We start from the raw sequence: 22205 nt of genomic DNA, 5'->3' as shown, positions 1-22205 counted from the left end.
CATAGATCTTCAACAGATCACTGGAGCTGTGTGAAGTTCCCTCCTGCTTCAAACGCTCCACAGTCATCCCGGTCCCCAAAAAATCCTCCATCTCTGGACTAAATGACTACAGACCTGTCGCCCTGACATCTGTAGTCATGAGGTCCTTTGAAAGACTGGTGTTGGCCCACCTGAAGGACATTATAGGCCCCCTGGCTACTTAAATAATAAGCTTCTGAAATATAAGCCAGTAGCGGGAGCTACACATAAAGTTATTATTAGTATTAATATTATTATTATTATTATTATTATTATTATATGTAGCCTCCATATGAAGTCTGACATGTAGGAAACAGTGTCTATCCACTTTGACTGTTTAAGCACCAAGCATCACTGATGTAAACACAGAGTCCTCATCTCACCAGAGCCTTGCGCTCCGACAGAACACGGTGTGCCCGCTGCATGCTCCAGGACATTGATGATTGAGGTCTGTGTAAAGATGCCAGCTTAACAGTCTTGGTTTCCCAGTGTCTGGCAGCATGAGTCCCATCTCCTCTAGCCCGGACATTTACTGGGAGCAGCCTTACGTCCAAGCTGGGCCAGCATGTCTCTATCCCGGCTGTCTTCCCTCTCCTCTGGAGCGAAGTATTACGAGGTAATGCAAAAGTATTGTGAGGGATTGCAAAAGTATTGCGAGGTAACGCAAAAGTATTGTGAGGGAATGCAAAAGTATTGCGAGGGAATGCAAAAGTATTGCGAGGGAATGCAAAAGTATTGCGAGGGAACGCAAAAGTATTGCGAGGGAATGCAAAAGTTTTGCGAGGTCATGCAAACGTATTGTGAGGTAATGCAAAAGTATTGTGAGGGAATGCAAAAGTATTGCGAGGTAACGCAAAAGTATTGTGAGGGAATGCAAAAGTATTGTGAGGGAATGCAAAAGTATTGTGAGGGAACGCAAAAGTATTGCGAGGGAATGCAAAAGTATTGCGAGGTCATGCAAAAATATTGCGAGGGAACGCAATGTAGTCCTCAAAAAAATATTCCTCACTGAGCCCTCGGAGCCACCGTACAAATAAGATTAGGTCCTCTGTAATATATCTGGGGATTTAAATCGCACATAGAGGGCAAGACTTTACCTTTATGCATTTGAAAATGTGACTTTTTGTAGCCACAGTAGTGGCATGTCTTTAGGAGTTGGACTGTTGTTTGGCCAATCCAACACTTTGGTCCAGAGTCAACTATCTCAATAACCACCGATGGATTGCCCTGAAATGACATTTGTGGTCCCAGACGGTGAATTCTAATGATCTTGGTGGGACGTATTGTGCCAACAACATTTTAAAGGGGTAATATGTAGTTTTCAGCGGGCACTAGCGGTGTGGTTTTAAGATTGCAAGCAGGTGTGTGTTTGTACGCGTGCTTGGTTCGAACTAATGAGTGAGCATAATCTGAAACACAACCACTTTCATACAGAGATCCCACAATAAACGTGAAAACACCAGCATGCGGCTGTGGCTTTTCTCCCAACACTCCCAACGTTCCAGGCTTAGAGGCAGATTAAATCTGACCCTCCTTTTCGGCTCCGGAATGTTACCTTTCAGAAAGCGCAGCCAGATGCATATTGGCACAATAAGGCAGTGTGAAAGCGACTATAAACAGATTCACCGCTTCCTTATCAACCTTATCAGCTTGAGGTTTTGAAATAATACATGCTAGTTACATGATACAATACACTGACTGCATTTGGCTAAAATAATACATTGGTGTTAGCTCCCCAGCCTGCTTTTCAGTAGGCTAACTAACAGGAGGCTCAGCATTGGATGCTAATGAAACGGTTGGTGAGCTAGACTGAATATTATAATTGAGATTGTTGCCACACGGTTAGACCCAGGGCTGTACTGGGACTGAGATTCAGCCCCGGACTTTGAGATGGAAAGGCCTTTTATGCAAACGGTCTTTGGGCACAAGTAGAAAGATTTTTTGTAGTTATTAGTGATAGTGTTTTGTGGTATAAAGAAAATCAGATAATGCTGAAACTTTAGGATGACACCTGCCTCCTCACTTTGTATAGACAAGTCGCCACTGCACTGAACAAGACCAGGGGCCTCATATATAAACACTGCTTACACACAAAAGGTTACATACGCTGGTTTTCATGCACATGTCTGATGTATAAAAATGAACGTGACATGAGAATGTGTAAACAGTCAGTAAAAAAGTACTGAAACTCACCAAATGTTTTAAAATAACGTTTCCCCTCCAGTTTCTGTATATATGTCTATTAAGTAGTCTATAAAAAACATAATTAAATCCGCTGATACACCATAAAAGTGTGATCATGTATGTGGATGTTTAATATCAGAATGAAATTGAATGTGAGAGGAATAGATAATGATGCCTCTCACACCTTTGATTTTACTTCATAACACCTGTTATCACTTTATCTTTTAAAAATTCAAACCAGCAGTGTTATTTGTATATACGAGCCAACTGAAATCTTCATCCCGGAGCACAGAGGAGAGGGCCGGATTGCTATGGAGCACTGCAGCTGTTGAACTGCCAGCAACAGGTGGCAGGATTCTGGCTCGCCTTTCCCCGATACTTTACTACTGAGTCTTTTTCCGACTTTAACTCGGCTAACTGATTGAATTATCATCATCTTAAAAATCCAAGATAATCTCAAATAGCATTAAAGAATTGCAAAACAGAACATCAGTAGTTTTTAATAATATCCTCTGTGCATACATCACCATTTAGTCTCCAATTTAGTTTTCGTGTGTAAATCGCTGCAGTGAACAGACTGTTTTGTCAGGCGCACAGAGCGCACTGAGACATCATGGTGGCGTACAAACTTCTCACCTCGACTTACCCAGCACATGTTCACCACCTGCACATATGGACTGTGTAAATTAACAAAGTCTAGAAATAAAGCCAGTGACAGCTCTCACACAATCACTACACTCCATCCTCATCATCAGTCCTCATAATGCAGACCAAGGGTAACAAAACTGACATGAAAAATGTGTTCACGTGTCAAACCACCATCTTTACATGACATCCAGGGTGGGGGATACCACTAACTGAAGCGATCATTTTGGCAAAGAGTGAAGTACTCAATATGACTGCTGTCAGGGGCGATTCTAGGATCAGACCTTTAGGGGTGCTCAGCCCCTAATGAGAATGTAGCATGCATACAATGCCTTGCAAAAGAGAGGAGCAGAGCTGAGAAGGTGAATCAAGGGCTTCACTTTGTTTTGAAAAGTGGTGGGGGCATAAGGGCTCAGATTAGGGGCGTGATGATACATTTGGGTCATGAGACATGACGATGCACCAGAACAAGTCAAGAAGATTTTTAGCGCTATTTAGCTGAAATATTTGATGCGGAACTATTTGGGGGGTCTGGGAGTCCTCCCCCAGAAGAATTTGAGCCTTTGGTGCAAATGTCTGTTTTTATATGAGGGAAAATGTATATTGCTTTGCATGTTTTCCTATTGTGCAGATAAACCTTTTCTCAAAGCATTTTCATTTGTTAGTTAACATTTCTTGGTGCAAGCTAAATTTCAGAACATTTTTAACAAATGCTTTCAAAAATTGATGGCGAAGGAAGTAGTTCTAGTATGGCGAAGGAAGTAGTAGTAGTAGGAAGTAGAAGCAAAAATCTTTATTTTGGTTGCACAGAATCTGTGGAGAATAAATTATTCCAATTAGTATATTATTCTACCATTAATTTAAAACAGATTTCATAGCTAGGCCTACTGTTAGCAGTGTTGGGCAGGAATTGTAATAATATTACTTTTCTCATTTTACATTTACTCATTTTCCTAGTAACTTGTAGGATAACGGATTACTATTCCAAAAACAGTCATATTATTACAGTTACTAATTCAAGTAACGCTGCTGTACTGAGTTACTTAATGCACCATCCTTGCCGTGACTGCGCGACTGGTTGGCATGATGTTATAAAAGTCAGCTGTTAGTATAATGTTACTACATTACTTACATAATCTCAGCATATTCAATATATTTTCATATACTGTGTAGTTTACCACTAGTTTAGGCCCATTATGAATTTTATATTCCAGTTACCAGCAACTACTTGCATGTAATTTGAAAATGGTTAACAGTTAAAAAATATTCATTAGAAATTTAGAAAAGTAATAAAATGTGATAAGTTAAATTACTTTGAGTAATTGAAATAGTTAACCTAGGCTACTGTTACATTTTAAATAGGGTAACTTGTAATCGGTAACCTATTACGTTTCCAAAGTAACCTTCCCAACACTGCCAACTGTTACAGCAGTTTAATTTTTGTGGAATGTTTCCATTTATAAAATCCATGTGCAAGAAAAACAGTGTACATTGGTTTCTAATTTATTAATACTAAGTAAATACTTGTCAGTAATCATAACTATTCATGCAGAACATTTACCGTAGTTTGTAGTGTCATTTTTCCGCTTCCCATGTATTTATTTTTTGGGATATATGCAAGTGAAATACTCTGTAGAGCCCTGCATCATCCATCCTCGGAACTGGCCCCCTCGCGCTGCTGTTCTGCTTGTTTTATTGGCGGATGCCGTTTTTTCTGGTTCTATTGTCCTTCTCCTCATCCTGTAGTTCCTGCTGCAACTCCTGCAGCTCCACCTCTTCCCTCCTCATCAACATGACTGGGGTCATCATCACCCTGTCCCTCTGCATTACCTCCACTGACCTTAACAGCTAACATAGATACACACACACACACACACACACACACACTCCACTTAAAGAAGGATGTCGTCTTGGAGTGATTGGAGTGAACACATTGCAAACTGTTGTTTATATATATATATATGTGTGTGTGTAAATTCAGTATATAATAAATGCATTACTAATTGTGCACCCATTTCTTCTGCTGCTGGGTCCTGCCTCATCTGCACCTGCCACAGCAACTCCCACCGAGGAAGCAGTCAGTTAATTTGGCACATTAAGCTGCCTCTTGTGCCAACATCTTTTTCTTCTTAATTCTTATTTTTTCGGCACCACACATTTCTTTTTCCTCTTTCTTTCTTTTCACCATATTTATCGTCTTTGTTGCCCTTATCACACAACCCTGGGCTGAGCCCTGACAAAACGTAACAAAGCAAACCGGTGCAAAAAGTTTTGGATTAAACTTGCCCCAGATGGAAAGTAAACTGCTCTGATCGGCGCCTTTGAGACAATCAGAATTCAGCAAAAATTACGCTGTCCAAGTTGGGAGGCGCTGCTCGTATCAATAGTATTAGTAAGTATTAGTTTGGCCCAGACTGACAGACACCGATCCGCCAGCGCGGTCGCAGGTCATTCAGTAAAACATTACAAACTGAAATATGCTAGTATTTAGGGACATTAAATCAGTGTAATGTAAGAAAAGCTGCTACATGGTGGCTGCGCTACAGCAGAGGAAAACGCGAACAGAAAGATTAGAGAGTGTCCACGAGGATTTCCTGGCCCATGATGATGACTGGCTAATACTTCACTTTAGATTCAGTCGTGCTCCTGGATCTGTGTGCTGAACTTCAGCATAAGACAGACCAACCTGATGGAACCGTGCCATCCCGGTACAAATACAAGAAGGATAAAACCACTGTGGGGTTTCTGTTAGCAGCGGGAGGTGACAGTTGTGTGTTTTATGTAATCAACAATATATAGTTTACCTTTCTACCAAAAGCCTTTGTTTAGAATAATATATTTGTGGGAAACTCTCTTAATTTTTGTTTTGTTTATGAACAAGCTGCATCAAACAAAATCTGCTTTCTTACTTCCACCTCACAAACACCTAGATTTCTGCATCAGAAAAACTCTTTTCCCATCTTTTGTTGACATGTCAGACCTGTTTTCTTTATTTCAGCCATTATGAGCCAGCTGCATTGACAGCCATTGTGATACTGATACTGATCAAAGAGTTCAAATCATCAAATAAAATATTTCTTCTCTTCTCCACTTCAGTGATCAGCACCTCAATCTCACATTTAGTGAAGTTTCTCTTTTTTCACGTGGTTTGCAGCAAGATTGGCTGTTGTTATTTGGACCTTAGGAGGTGACCTTGGCATATTTATGGTCATTTGCATAGTAATTTATGGGAGGAGCCAAAGCAGGATATGTGGCTCGCACATGTGTGCTCAAAATAATGTTGAAATAAACTTTTGCTATGTAGAAAGTCAAACAGCTGTTTGGACCTTAGAGAAAAAAGGAAGATTTAATTACAGCTACTTTAAAGTACTGTGGTACATAGCCTGTTGATAGAGATAGATTGATCATATCTAGTATAGAGGTGCTGACTAAGGGTAAAATATCTTTAAGCAGCCTAGTCGGGATGGGGTCTAAGAGGCAGGTTGATGGTTTAGATGAAGAAATTATTGAAGTTAGTTGGTAAAGATTGAGGGAAGCAAAACAGTCTAAACATATATCTGGTTCTACAGCTGTTTCTAAGGTTCCTGAGTTTAGAGATAAGTCGGTGCCAGTTGGGGGCAGGTCTTGGTGAATTATTGTATTGTACACAATAAATCTAAATTGAACATTACGAACCAAACGGGTAGATGCATGCTAAGTTTAGCTAGCTGCCCCTGCCTTGTATCGCTAAAAGCTAGAACAATCAAACTGCTCCACATTTGCTTTGTACTGTTACATCAGTAAAACATTTCTTGCAACAAAAAAAAAGCACTTTGACATAATACCGTTGGTACACAGGATAGTAATAGGGGTTGCATTAGCTGGTGAAGTAATGTCTCTATGCAACTGTAATTTAGTATTTTGCACCGTATAATGTTAGCAACTCCAGTCAGCCTTTCTGATTTTCACAACGTTTTCACCCCGACATCATCTGTTTCTCGTTTGGCCTGACGGGCTTCAACACATAAAACTTTGTTGTTAGTTTGGCTGTTAACTTTAACCTCGTTAGGCAAATTGATGAAAAAAAAAAGTTTAATATTCTCCTCCACAATCACAAATCTGGCACAAAGAGAAGATTATTTAGATCATAATTTAAGGAGATTAAATTTACTTTTAATCAAGCAGTTAAGTGCATAAATAAATAAAGTACGAAATTGTGTGCTGTTTTTTAAATATTCAGAAAATTGTACAGAGTGTGGTTGGTAGATAAAAATTCCTAAGTGGGATTCTGTTGGGGGAATTAAGACTAGCCTTGTTTCTAAAACCCTGTATACAGCTCTGGGTATGTGCTTTGTAAAGTGATAATTATTTGTAGTATTTTCTTTGCAGCACTGTCATGCCTGAGGAATCATCTTGCCTTTCTTACTCTATGGTTTCAATCTGAAAATGCTTCGAGTGGCTCTAAGCACCGTTGTATACTTGAGTGTCCTTGTGTGCAGCAATAACATAATCCACTACCTCTGCACTCCTTTCTCATCTATTTGCTTACAGACACCAAATTAACAATTTGCGAATTAAAGAAGTCATTGAACACCCTTACTGTAACTCTATTCCAGCTTTCATTTCATGTCTACTTTAGTTCAGCACACTTGCCTAGACCATCACTAGCCATGATCAGAAAAAAGGAGGAGGGGGGTTGATAAAAACAATTATTTCCAGACATTTTGTACTGGTTTGTTGCCTTGAATGAACAAAGGCTTGTTTTTTTGAGAGGTAGTAATTTATGTGGACATGCTCTGGTAATTGAGGAGTGGAGAGTTGGTGTTAGGACTATGGAGAAAATGCAAAACTAGAAAGGAAAGAAGATGGTTGTCTGTGTGTTTGTGTGTGTGTGTGTGTGTGGAAATAAGAGAAAGAGAGGTTTGGTGTTTTGGTCGAGATCCTCTCATCTCTTTGAAGGCTTTTATCCTCTCCTCTGGTGGCGGCGCTGATGAGGAGCTTTAGAGGCAGCAAGAAGAGAGAGAAGAGAAGGAGAGGCTTGTTAGAGAAGGGAGGTGTTGATGAGATAATTACACAGCTGTCATTGTCTCTGTCTGGCCTAAGAGCTGTGCCGTTAATGTGTGTCTGTGTGTGCATGTGTACATGTATGTGTCAGTTGTCCGTGTGTGTGTGTTTGTACATGTTTGTGAGGGTGCTGAATGCTTGTTTGTCAGCGTCTCACTCCCCCCCCCCCACCCCCTAAAAAAACGGTACAATGCACATTTATGATTGCATGCTGTCTTCTATCAATGTGTATGTATGTACATATACTATGTGTGTATGTGTGTATAGAATAATGGCTGCACTTTTTCCTTTGAAACTAATGGCCATGTCTTTTTGGGGGGGGAATTAGTTTTTAAACATCTGCTCTACTTCGCCATTTTCTCCTTCTATAGTTCCTCCTTCTGTGTGTGTGTGTGTGTAATTCTTTTAAAAGCGGCACTGTTGTTGTCGGCTGTATGGAGTCACCGCAGGCGCTGCAGGCAAACTCCACTTCCTCCAAGACAGCCCATAATTCTTCCACGCTGACTTCAGACACATACACTCCCTTTTTCAGCCTGCCATGGCCACTGATAGGGACGGATATTGTGAGTTTGTGTGTGTGAGCTTCAACACCATTGGCGGGCCTGGTTGTTTTGACCTCGACATGAATGCCAGGCCGCAGGCGTCCACACACCGCTAACCTACTGGCTAGATTGAGTCGCAGGGCGAGGAGGGAAAAGTAATGGGGGAGCAAACTTGACCACCGCCCTGGGAAATATGTGGCGTTTCCCTGAGCGGGCCAAAACAACCTCTCAAGTCAGTGGACAGCTTTTTCATTTGGCGCTCTCCAAGATGTGGAGGAGTACAGGGTAGAGAGGGCGAGAGAGAAATTGGTGGAAGTGGTGGTGGTGTGGGGACGTGTGGAGGGCTGGTATTGGTGGTTTGTGTTTCTGTTATGAACAGAACGCTGTGAAACAGGAACAAACTCAATTTCAAGCCCGGAGTCCTCGAGGAGGGGCACTTGGTCCCTCCACCCGCCTCTACTGCCAAACAAAGAATTTAACCCCTTCACTGCTGCAGAATGTTTTGTTGCAGCTAACCTCTGACTTTAGAGCTAGTTCTTACTAAGGTGTCATGAAGGTCAGTCAGTACTCTGAAGAACAAAGCTTGTTTCAATCCATTGGTATTTGTTTTAGCTAGGTTAAAAAGTTCAGCATCACTAACAAAAACCTGTCCCTGAAGGTGGAGGTGGGATGCAGAGAGGGAGAGAGGCTTGGACTTTACTTATGTTTTTAAGTAAGATGAGAAGACGTACAAGGGGAGAAAAACAAAGTGCTAATTACTGCCTGTCCTCTGTTTTCTTCTCAGTTCCTGTCACATTAAAGCAACCACACATGCCACTAAACCCTATCGCTTGTATACAAGTCATAATTCAGACAGCTAGAGCAAATTAGATAAATGACTCCCACCACCTTCAAAGACAGAGGGATTTCTCATTTGAGTGGAAATTAAATTAATACTACTGGGAATGGCTTGTGAGTCTTAACACGGTCTGCTGCGGTGATAATACACCGCCTCGCATGTTTTCAGATTGAGGGAAGGGATATGTTTGTCCTTTTTTCTGGTCCTTTAATAATAACAGTATAGCGAAGAAAGATTCCCTCGTTGCATTGAAGAATTATTAAATCCACTTGCGCCAGTACGCTGCTTTCATTATGTCACTTTGGTGGGCCGATGAAGAGCACTCAGAGGAGTGTAATTGGCGGCATCCATTTGTGACCTTGGCTAGAGTGCGAGGGGCCATGGCATCATCAATACGAGACGGCGGGACAGCGGCGCCCTAAGGGAGGGAGAGGCAAAGAGAAGGCTGGTAGATGGGGGAGGGATGAGAGGAAGGTGGCACTGCCATCTGTCTATGTGTTCTGACCCACTGGCCTCCTCAGCGGCCCAGTGCTCAAATTAGGAGGAGTGACACACCAGCTAATTGAAACACGTGAGTGTCTGTGTGTGTGGGAGAGAGAGAGATAGAGAGCAATCAGGAGATCATCATCACCACTTGGCAAGATTTTTATGGAAAAATACTCCCGTCTTACCAGCCTAAATCGGGAAGTGGAGCTGCAGCAGACACGAGTGCTCTGTCTCCATGACCATGCTTTACTCTCATCCTATTTGCCTCCATGAATTGTGGGTGTAAACACTTCTTGACCCACTGGAAGTGACACTTCAGATCATAACACAAAACTCTCAACAACAGCAGCAGCCAAGCACTGTTTAGCTCATCTCTTTGGCGTGCTTCTGTACAGGTTGGTAAACGTGAGCACCCTGTGTGTCTACTGTCAGGTCACAAAAGTTCTTGCTATCAAAGTTTGTTGTTTTCAGAATGGCTGACTCCTGCTTTTTTTAGCAACCAAAGAGCCAGACTGCCTGGTCTAGTTTTAATAAAGTGATCTGTAAAATCTGTACATTGTTTTGGACATAATTTGTGTTAAAGCCCACACAGATGATTTCAATGATTCTGGTTTAATTAGATCTTTTTTCAGGTTGAAGATGGGCAGAGCTTGGCTAGGAGTTTGTAAAGTCCCCTAGTTTAAGTGCATTCAGCTCCATGGCATTATTACATTAGCTGTGTCTTAGTATAGCCCTGCACTGTAGAAGTTTTTGTTTCATTGTTGTGGTTTTATGCCATATTTACTGTGTGGTTCAGCCTCTTGCACCTCTCATCCACCTTGTTTCCAGCAGAATCTCTGATAAACCCACTTTACACTTGGCCAGACCAAAACAGAAGAATGGACACTGGATTTCATCAAGTGGCGAGAAACTTATTAATTGAAAGATGCTTTGTGTCTCCTGGATGTGTAAATAGGCAGCTGCTTGCTCGTCAGCCCATTACTTGAAGCAGTAAAATGGCAGCTTTATTATCTCTTTGCCTGTTCTGTAGATCTTCTATTTCCTAGTGGCCAACATGTATTAATGCAGCTTTAAAAGAATCATACAGGTGTTTGTTGTCTAACCCCAACAGGTGGAATAAAAGCTAAATAAACGCCTAATATACTAGCAGCTAGCATGCTGATTTGGCCTAAATGTAGTATAGTATGCAAACAAAAGCAAAATCTGCAGTATGCCAAAAATACCCGGATGTTGTATTGATTCGAAAAAAATCTCCAGTTTGCATCAGACCAGTCTACCTCGCATACTGTGTCCCACAGTGCAACCAGTCTTATTTTAAAATTAAATCTTTATTTAATGTTAAAGCAGCCTCAACATGCCGCCATTGCCGAAATGGCAAACAGCAGCATCACTGTTTCAGTGAAGGACGCTCTGTCCCTGATAATAAGAAATGTAACCTAGTGTTAGATTTAAGTAAGAGTTTACTTATGGACAGTTTGCTAAGGTTAATGTTGCCGTCTTCGTGAGATCAAACGTTAGCTTAGCAGGCTTAGCTTGAATGTTATACCTTCGTTATGGGAAGAGTCAAACTGTGTTGGCGGTTCTTGTTAACATGAATTTAGATTTTAGGTGGCACTGTTTTCTTATATGCTCCTTTTTGCCAGAGGACAAAGAAACAATATTTAGAAAATCTAACATCAAGTATTTCACTTTGCAACATTTTCTAAGTAACCACAGAGATAATCCCTAAGTGTGTAAACTCATCAGTATGAATAAAAAGTATACGGATGTGAACTTGGCCAGCTGTGGGGGAGGAGGTCAGACCTTGCAGTTCACTTCCTGCTTGAAGGCAAAAGTGTTGCATATTGTAACCTGCAGGAGAGATAGGAAGAGAGCAAGTGTCAGACAGAAAGATGAAGGATGAGAGACAGAAAGCTAACAAGTGTGAAGTGTTTTGTTATACTCATTCTAATATGAGGAACATCGCTTGGCTGCTTGACAAGTAGCCCCGGGGCAGAGATCATATTAGTTGGAAGTGTTGAAGGGGAGAGACCCACACACACACACACACACACACACACACACACACACTTACACAGGCTACAGCTGAAGATATGGACACTGCCAGTGGGTAGAATTAGCTGTAGTTAAAAAACTTTTCCTCATCTGCCCATCCCTCTGGTAATATTCTGCCACTCAGATCTGAAGGTGTGTTCAGACAGAATGTGAAGTGAATTTTAGATGCAGCAAGTTGGCAAACAAGTCTATGGAAAGATGTGTGTGTGTGTGTGTGTGTGGGCGCAAACAGATGCAGGTGGTGAGAGGCAGCGCAAATACAGTCCAAGAGGTGTCTACATGACTTCAGTGAAATTTAGGCTTGTCCTCTGACTTCCAGACGGCACCACTGAGATTCTGGTCCGTTTACGCTGCACATTTAACAGTAAACGTTTTGTTTCCTGTTCTATTCTGAGCTTGGACCACTGAGGTCCCAGCTCCGGGAACTCAGAGGGTGGAGCAGGTCAAGGTGGCAACACACACTGTGGCACACAGCTCAGAGTTGCCGTGACGACCGTCCCGCCTCATCAGTCACACCTGTCAGACAGGTGTGTGTGTGTGTGTGTGGGTGACACACAGAGGAAGGATGGGGGAGGATGGGAAAAACAATCATTTAAAGTTCATCACTTACCTGCTCTGTTGTTTTGTTCTTCCTCTGCAGTGAATCTACTGGACACGACAACAATCACAGGAGACTGGGGCTGGCTAACGTATCCATCACATGGGGTAAGAACAGAACACCCACTGAGGACTTTATCAGAGAACAACGTTTTTATATAGCAGCAATTTCAAATCCATTTTCTAATTAAACTGCTGGTGCCAACATGATGAAGAGTACAGCTGTCAGATTTACCTAGCTAGCTTTTGTATCTTTATTGTACTGTATCTCTGTGAAAACCCAAATGCACACATTTCCACCACAAAGCGACTCCTGTTGTATTCCTATTTTTATCCCATCTGAGGTCATGGGAGGCGGTGGTGTTCCAGTTGAGGGGGAACCTGTGTTTATTAAATGGGATCCTGTTATAAAGCTGACATCACAGGCTAATTACGTGTTCGTCCGTTGCAGCCTGACATCTACACAGAGCGCTCACCTAATTCCAACATCAGCTCTGACATCACTTTCAGCCCTCTCCACACATTGGCAGCAAATCCCAAAAGGGGGGGCATAGACCCCAAGGGGAGGAAGAGGAGAGGGAGGTGGAAGGAAGAGGGAGAAAGATGAAAGAAAGAGACCGAGGTGACAGTGGGGGCACGGCGTCGCTACATTAGCATATTGTAATGCCACATGATGCTGCCTGGGGTGATGAATTAGGACTCCAGCCGTGATCTTTATAGCAGTGAGATGCCACCGTGTCCCCGACTCCCCCGGCTGTCGGTGAAGTGGTAGAAACATTTAACTCACCTCCGGCCCACACAACAGAAGGCGGTGTGATTGAACGTCGGCCAGGAGGAGCAGATGGATTGTCTTTCAAGTCCTGAGAAAAGAGCTGGGAGAATTGGATTAGAGTTTTGAGAGAAATGACTCCTTCTGTGTAAAATCAGCGTGAGACGTGAGTCTCCTCCGTCCTGACAGGCTTGTGTTATAACATCTAGATTACATAAACCCAGACCCATAGTGCTTCATTTAATTGGTTCAAAATGCCAAAAATATCCCCTCCTAACTTGATGACATTTTTTCACTCTGAGCACCTGCACATGAAATGTTTGATTGAAAGCATTTAGAGCTGGAGCTCAGCTTTGTGGCACTTTATGGTTTCATAAGGTATGCATCTTATGCTTAATGGCAAGGAAGGTGAAACAAGCTGGATGATGTTTTGTTCTTATCAGTTTTTGTTTTACTGCTGTTTTTAATGTTGCATAAGCCTACAGGGGGAAATAACTACACTGTTACATGTGAGGGTGAAGATGACAGTTCAGTTCACTCTCGTCCATTTATTTCATAGGAATACAGTCAGAGCTGCAGATTGTTGCTTTTAAATAATTTTTATATTATTGTAGTAATTTCAAATTTCTAAATGTTTCGGAAAAACAAAATTCATATAGAAATGGCACATTTTCCCTTTGATGAGCAAGCTGAATGAGTAAGTCACTGAAGGAACTGCGTGTGGGAGGTTTGAGTTCCTTGGAGCACTAAGTGCCACTGTAGACTGGGTATGTTCTGAGCTCGATAATGACGCACTGAAAATGATTCTTTATTGCACTTTATTGCTGTGGGCCTGCTTATGTTTTCAGTGGTTTCAGAAATGGCAAAAGTACGTATGTCTGATGGTTTGTTTGCACTGCTGAAGACAACATTTTCAGTAACTTTGCTAAAGGATAAATTTACTGTATACTTCAACTTAAGGCAAAAAGGGACTTTAATATGACAATGAGATGATGTTTAAGAATAGGATAAAAAAATATCATATATATATTTCAACACAATACTCACATGCTATGTATGAAATAGGTTGTTGTTACTGCTATCCAAATTCCCTATACTGGCTGTGAATAAATCCCGTTGACTTCACTGTAAAGGATGGGGGACGAAATTCACAGTTGCCTATAAACACATTCAGCAGACACAGAGCAACATTAGCAATTATTTTGAGCTCTAACACCAAATGAAAGTCCAGTATTCTCCTTTTAACTCTGTTAAGGTTCCACTTCTGAGATAAATACGTGGCTCTAGCAGCTAAATGCTCCACTGTCTTCACCATTCAGTCGCTAACTTTGTATGTCTGCAGTTTAGTGCTGGAAACATGGCTGACGGCAGCCGCAAAACCAAAACAACAAGCTGAAAGACACTGAAACAATACATAGAGCTGAGTTGTGCTGAGATGCAGAGTAGGTAATCATTTTCTGTGGGTTTGTAACTACAAGTGACACCTTGCACATTATTCAGACTTAACAAATCTGCTGTTAAAACTAAAATATTGAGTAGCTTTAACCTTGGCTGAATTTAGGAAAGGATCTCTCTTTCCTGTATGGAAACAAGCAACAATTACAGCAACCAATAGCAACCGCACTTTAACTATTTACAATGTGACTGATGCGCAAGGTGCCTCAGAAAATATATCTGTAATGTGAGAAAACGAGAGGAAAATATAACTGAGAGCTCATGGGTTCTTTGATAAATAGATGTTTTGACAGTTCCTAACTCTCTCACACTCTCACTCTTACACACTTACATGCATTCTCTCATGGAGTACACATATAAGGTCATTTTTTGTGCAATTCTGACAGTTTACAGTGTTATGAATGTGCCATGCCAGCAGCATCAGTTTTTCAGATGCCCTCTGCTCCGGGCCGCAGCAGCTCTTTGATGGTCTTAGGTTGAGAAAATACAACTGCACTGGAAGGAAAGGATTTCTGTCGCCTGATGATTAGGTCACACAAAGCTGCTACCTTCAGTGCTGAGAGAGACTTGTTTATGTACCGTGTTTGACCCACAAAGTTTGGATTCTGCAATATCATGCCAAATGTACAGTTACATAACAAATACATTAAACTTGGCCCTGCTGTTATCCTGCAGGTTCAGTAATGTTATTTTTACATTGTTCAGAAGGCGACACACGTGTCAATGTGAGCGAGCGAGTGAGGCAAAGGTGAGAGGGAACGAGGATGAGAAATAGATAGAGAGGTTGCCCACAGGGAGTACAAGAGGAAGAAACGTCAAATCCACACTAGAGGAAGATGGATTCAAATTGTCAGCGTGTAGTTTCCTGAATGTGAAGTCATTTTCAGACCAGGCCAGAGGGCCAGAGGTCGGGACAGACATATCCTCACTGCAGCTCAGAATAGCTGTTTTTTTATAAAATTGTATTATTGCCAGATCCCAAGTCCCTTTGCATTTAAGCATGCCATATAGTATCTTTAAAGCTGAACCAATCTGTATAGTCAAATTGGATATATAAGTGTGTATAATGAAATAGGTGGCTCATAGTGATTAAGCCACAGAGAATAATTCAAATCAATTCAATTCAATTCAATTCAATTTTATTTATATAGCGCCAAATCACAACAACAGTTATCTCACAGCGCTTTTCATAAAAGAGCAGGTCTAGACCGTACTCTAGATAATCATCAGACTATGCTGCTCTGTGGAGTGTTATAGCATCTTTCTGCTCACTGTTGGTCACTTTTATGTGTAGTGTTTTTAAGCTTCATCAACCTCATTTAGCAAAGAAGGTCAAACAAACCAACTGTACAGCACCAAACAGCCGAGAGACAAAGTTAGCAAACACCTGGTGAACAAAGTGGAGACTTTAGCACAGCGTTTTTTGGACCAGCACCCCTCCATTCATTATCCAGGTCCCTTACTGCCCCCCATCAAAAATGACGTACCCTGAATATTGTTGATTAATATTACTATTGTTGTTTTTACTATAGTTTTTTAAAAACATGAAAAAGTACATAATTGAATGACAGTATTTTTTTTGACTTTCCCAGGGAACAAAAAAGCCACGTGAATAGTAATTATCCATCCATCCATCTTCAACCACTTATCTGGGGTCGTGTCGCAAAGAATAATTATTATATTTAGTTAATAAATAAATGTTCCTCCCAGAAACTGTGTGTGAACCCAGATACTGTTTTCTTGGATATGGCACTTAATAAGTGGTGGTGTGGTGGTCCTCCCTAAGTAGATTTTGAGAATTAAAGACATAATTCCCTGCATTCTGGTGGAAATGAGTTTATTTATATAAAGGGAAACACAATATTCAGGTGGCAGATGACAATTTAAAATATAAAAATAGAATAGAATATAATGCAGTAAGGCTCTCAGGCTTTCGTTATTGCTTTTAATTACCTCTTTAAATGTGATTGTGGCACCTTTTCACCAGAACAAAACTAACCTACATGTTAACTTCAGCACCTCTGATAAAGTGCAGCACACAGACCCAAACAGAGCAAGTATGTGCCTCAGTTTTTAATGTTTTAGATTAAAACTCTGCATGTCATGTTACCGCTTGGACACAAACTGGCTGTGCCTCACAGCACGAGGTTGGTCCACTTATCAGGGCACTTGCTGGTGTCGCATCAGGTGCTGGATGCTGGACGCAAAGTTGCTTTCAGGGGAAGTCTGAATATTCCCCTTGTAAATGTGTAAACACTGCGATAACAAGGCATTCACGGTGTATTCCTCAGAGAAATGGCTGCTTTTAAGAGAAAGGGTCCATGGTAATACCAAGAAAGAGAGGGTCCATTTTTACAGATGATACTCTGACTTCCTGTTCCTTTAAAGGCAGCACGGAGCTGCGCCTAATTAAGTGTCTGACAGAAACACTGAAGTGAAGAAGAGTTATGATACAAGCTGTCTCACCCAGTCGCAGTACCGTGTGGGTTATAATGTTGCAGACCACAGTTTTTTGCAAGTTTAAACTTGCATTGTTGTGACTCTTTGGTGAAAACTCACCTTAAAAATTTCACCTCGACAAACATCCCCAAAAGAGCACCTCAGCTCCCCCCTTTCCCAAACATTGCTTTCAGCACCATCCGTCATCCTCTGAACGACGGTACCGCCATTATTGAGACAGACATTCATCAGGAGTCGGTGGAGACCAAAACAGAGCTACAAGGAGAGCGGAGAGTGGATTTAAAACTTATATTTGTTAGCTTTGTGCTGAGTGCCACAGGCAGGGTAAAGATGTCAGAAAGAACAGAGAAACAGACTTGTACTTCAGCTCGCCACTGAACAATACTCACGTGAGGGAGAAAAAGAGACATCACCGCGGTCTGAGTCTGTACTCCTAGAAAGATGGAGTGATGGGAGGAAAATGAAAGAGATGCAGAAGAGAGGGAGGAAAGCAGAAACCCTGTAGGCATGTTACAGCCAGATTAAAATGTTTCCAGGAAGATTGTCAGCTTGTACTCACTGTTCAATCGATGGTGTGTGTGTGTGTGTGTGTGTGTGTGTGTGGGGTTAGGTCTTTATTAGCACCCTGACCTCTCCCTCTATGCCAGTCTCGTTTAGATGACATCATGACAGATCACGTCTTCGGCTCAAGGGGCTTCTTTCCTTCCAATTTATTCAGGCAATGGTTAGGATGCCCATGGGCTGTCCCAGGAGCATCTTTCTCTGTTTTCTCTCTCTTACTCTCTCTCTCTGTCTCTCTCTCTCACTTTGTCTTGGAGCTTGTCAGATAGGGCAGGAAGACTTCATTATCCTCCAGTCCGATCTATGTTGGCCATGACAGGTTCATCCACCGGCCACCCCACAATCGATACAGCTGTCAGGACAGTGTGTGTGTGTGTGTGTGTGTGTGTGATGATTAACGTGCGCTGTGGAAGCCATGATGTGGATGAGCAAGTGATGAGCAGAAGTGTCAAAAGCCCACAGTCTGTTGCCATTACTAACTATTTCTCCAACTCCCTCTTCTTCTCTCTCTCATACACACACACACATTTATTTTGCATATTACTATGTGTACTATCTGACAGTGCCTTTTGCTGCTGATTCTTAAAGATGGGTTCTATATGATGGGTGAAAAGACCAAACTAGTACCTATAGGCTTTATGCCGGTGGGCTGCTGTGTAGAACAGCTGGATGGCGATACAGTTATATTTTTAGGCTTCTCACCAATTGTGAACTCCTGTTCTATTTTACTATCATGATTTAAAATAGCAAATTTTAGCCAAATGTATTGACAATCACAACCTGAAGCGGCTTAACAAGCTGACCTGTCTGCTCCATTACCTCTGTTACCTTTCTCCGTCAACAGCAGCACTCAGTGGAGCGGGCTGGACCGACAACAGTGAGGGAAAAACAACCTCTATTTGTCATTCACACCTGCACACATAGCACGCCTGCTGCTTCCCACCACAACTATGGAGTTATGATAAAGTTCTATAAAATATCAATTCCAAGTGGGTGAAAGTAGTCGTTCATGGTGACCAGCTGTACGATGAGATCTGCCATTTGAAACCCTTATGTCACTATAAGGAATATTTTCATGTTAGCTTTCAAACACATGACTTATGTCAGAGGTGTTGCTTGTAGTAATAAACCCACACAGAGTTCTTATCAGCTCTACAGAGCTTTAAAGCAACTTTCAGCTTGTTGTTTAGCTGTCTTAGGAGAAAAAGCTCTAAAATGGTAAACTAGCTGCTAAGCACCAAACTGCACACAGAAGATTTGCAGCTAGCTGGTGAACATAGAGGAGCACTTAGCAGCTAAAGAGTCAGATATTTTCCACAGGAGCTGGTGGAGACCAAAACAAAGAGTAAGAAAATTGGACTTGTGTTCAGTGTGTGTGGTTAGAAACATCACGGATAATGTTGCTCCTTAACTGCTGGATGTGTAAATACATAACTGTTTGTTAACCACTTTACCTCATTCACTTAAGTTGATATGACAGTGTTGTGTCCGTAGCTTGTTTCCATTGCACCCAAGAGGAAAAAAATCAGTTTTGCAGGTTTAAATTTATTTATGGAATCACTGCAGTGCACCCCTGACCATCTTAGCAGGCTGTGGCTCATAGACTGGGTTGCCTCTTAATCGGAAGGTTGGAGGTTCAATCCTTGGCTCCTCCAGGCTGCGTGTCGAAGTATCCTTGGGCAAGACACTGAACCCTGAATTACCCCTGGTGGCTGTTCCGCCAGTGTGTGCATGTAGTTTCTGTTTGAGCACTTAGGCTCAGTGTATGAATGTGTATGACTGGTGAATGCAGATGTAGTGTAAAAGCGCTTTGAGTGGTCAAAAAGACTAGAAAGGCGCTATACAAATACAGAGCATTTACATTTAATCTGACACTGGTCACATCACATTTTTAAATGATTTTTTTAATGTGGTAATTGCCCTGTCATTTTACATGATAAATGAGGACTTCCCTGAGTGGGAGTGTTCATTCTACTCTGACTTTATCCCGCAAGGTTGAAGAGAACGCCGACCATCGACACTGATTGTTTTTCTCTTATCATTTAACAGGAAAATAAACTGTCTAAGTCAGATTTTGTAAAGAGGAGCAGATGCAATTTAAAGTTTTGGGGGTGAAAGAGAAAAGTCATATAACAGTTGGTAACAAAGGAAGGAAACACTGAGGCAGTGCAATATGTACAGAACAGTGTCTTGTCTATTATTATTATTTTTCAGTATCATGTAGTTACTATTGTTATTATTATTATTATTAATCTTAATCACAATTTGGGACTTCTTACACTAAATAATTTTTTATCCCTAAAGTGATTATATTGAATTTATTTGTAAAAATGTTTTTTCGAGTAAGAATCCAACAAATGTTTGTGAGGTGTTTCTCCTGGTGTCTTTCTGCTGCTATCAGCAGGATCATCCTCCAGGTCTGATTACACACTTCCCTAACACACCTTCAGCTAGTTCTTGAACTTCCTCTTCTGCCCTCCCGATGACCGTCCGCTGTGGTGTAATTGGCCGTACAAGCTCTCATAAGACAGCGGCACGGTCGACGCAGCACAGCTGCTGCTGGCTAATGGTGGGGTGAATATTCCTGCAGCTGTCTGCAACTATCTCACTTAAACAACATGCCAGGTGAAGGCAAAGGTGCGCTGCAGGTGTTGGATCCCTGGAGGGGCCTGATGTGGAGTCTGTAAATCCAGCATAGGAGTGTGTGTGCATGCTGGCAGGTTGGAGGATGGTAGCCTCTTCATTTGAAAGATCTTCTCCAAAGGAAGCTGGAGCCAGCATGGTCCAGGTTTGATTTCCTGACCAGCGCTGCAGTCCTCAGACAGACCACCTCAGCCTCAACAGAGTTTGACAGCTCTGTTATGCTGTTGGTCTTAACGGGCGCAGCGGGGATGATCTGTTTGACGTTACAACCCCATCTTCAATCAAACGTTGATTGCTCTAGATACATGTAGCTCTATTTCTTGGCCACCATCCCCAGGTGAAGCAGGTGGATAATCTGAAAAAATAAAATACTTAGGACATTCTTCAAATCCTCCCAGCTGACAGTGCTGGAGCCAGGAGAGGCCATGACCAGACACCCTGTTAAAACTCTGCCTCACTGGATACCAATACCCCCCCCCACACACACACACACACACACACACACACAAGCTTCACTTTTTATACATTTTATTAAAAAATTTTTGTATTACTCTTTGTTAAGATGTTTTCATGTCACACACACACACGCAAACACACACACACACACACACACACACACGTTCCTGTAAAAATTGCATCTCAGAGTTGCACCCTCTCCCCCACTGATCCCAGACCAGTGCAATTAACACTCCTTTTCCAGAAAGGTTATCGCTGTCAAAGAGCCCACAGACAGACAGACACACACACACACACACACACACACACACACAGAAGCAAAGTTATTAAGTCTGTTCTGGTCGTGTGGCTGATAGTATGAGAGGCAGAAAGGTGTTGGGCAGAACCTGATATTTCCACTGAGTTAATATGCAGACCTGTTACTTCACATAGAGCCCAGCATTAAGTCTGGAAATGCCACCAGCAAACACACACACTGTGTGTTACACAGCCATCACACCCCACAGACTCTCTATATCTTCATCATCCTCTTTCTATCCCTCCCTCTCTGTCTATGAGTTCTAAAGAAACCTCCACCAAACATACTAATCTGAAATTGGATCTTTCAAAGAAGACACCAGTCTTCGTCTTGTATTTCTTTTGACACATCTTCTAAAACGTGTTGTCTGCAGCTTCTGTGCGCTTTAATGTAAGACAGAGTGGCAGTAATTATCGCATGAGCTGATCATTACATGCTGAAGTCAGAGGTAAATTAATCAAACAATAGTAATACATTCTCATATAAAATCCTTTAGCAGTATGACAAAACAAGCACAAGTCAAGGTGCACTTACTGGCGTTTACTGGAGCTTCCAACTGTATCCCACTGCGTTCATCGCAGGAGTCGCTGTCTTCATCCACAGGGCTTTCAGGACTTCCTGTCTGTGTTGGCTGAAGTTAAGCATCAAAGTTAGTTACTGACCTTAGAAATTAGATTCAGTGACCACTTACTAACTCTTTCCAAATCTTTCACAACCATATGACCTTCATCCATTACTGACTCAAATGACAACACATCTGCCTCCATGAACTACTTCTACTTTTTCTAAGGTCAAGAAAGAACAACAGGTATGATTATTAACACATCTACGATGAATAATAATATAATAATAGTAGTAATATTTATAATAATACACATTTATTTACAATTATACACATTTCTTTTGGAAATGAGCCTCATGACACTTGCTGATGTGCTCTTCAGTTTAAAACCTTGCAGGTTTCAACATCCCATTAATTTGCATTCCAGCTCAGTTCCAGCAGACTGGATAATTAGTTAGGAATGTAACAAGTCCTTTAAATTAAATGACAAAATATGTCACTTGTCCATTTCCTCGTTTCTCATCTGATGCCACCATGAACAGCACATCAAGGAAAGTTTATTTGTATAGCACATTTAAAAAAAAAAAAAAGGG

The 22205-nt window shown here is 41.6% G+C and overlaps 1 protein-coding gene across 2 annotated transcripts in view; it reads left to right on the top strand.

Annotated features, from left to right (window-relative positions):
- Window positions 1-12452: 12452 nt before the first annotated feature.
- Window positions 12453-22205, top strand: part of epha8 (eph receptor A8) — a 127433-nt gene continuing 117680 nt past the window's right edge. For both annotated transcript variants that reach the window (XM_046075936.1, XM_046075935.1), the window contains exon 1: window positions 12453-12516. The gene's annotated coding sequence lies outside the window, so the exon portion shown is untranslated. The remainder of the gene's footprint in view (window positions 12517-22205) is intronic.

The sequence above is a fragment of the Micropterus dolomieu genome, linkage group LG18 (assembly GCF_021292245.1).
Source record: "Micropterus dolomieu isolate WLL.071019.BEF.003 ecotype Adirondacks linkage group LG18, ASM2129224v1, whole genome shotgun sequence".
Taxonomy (NCBI): Eukaryota; Metazoa; Chordata; class Actinopteri; order Centrarchiformes; family Centrarchidae; genus Micropterus; species Micropterus dolomieu.
The sequence above is the reverse complement of the archived record's forward strand: the minus strand, read 5'-3'. Positions and strand labels throughout refer to the sequence as shown.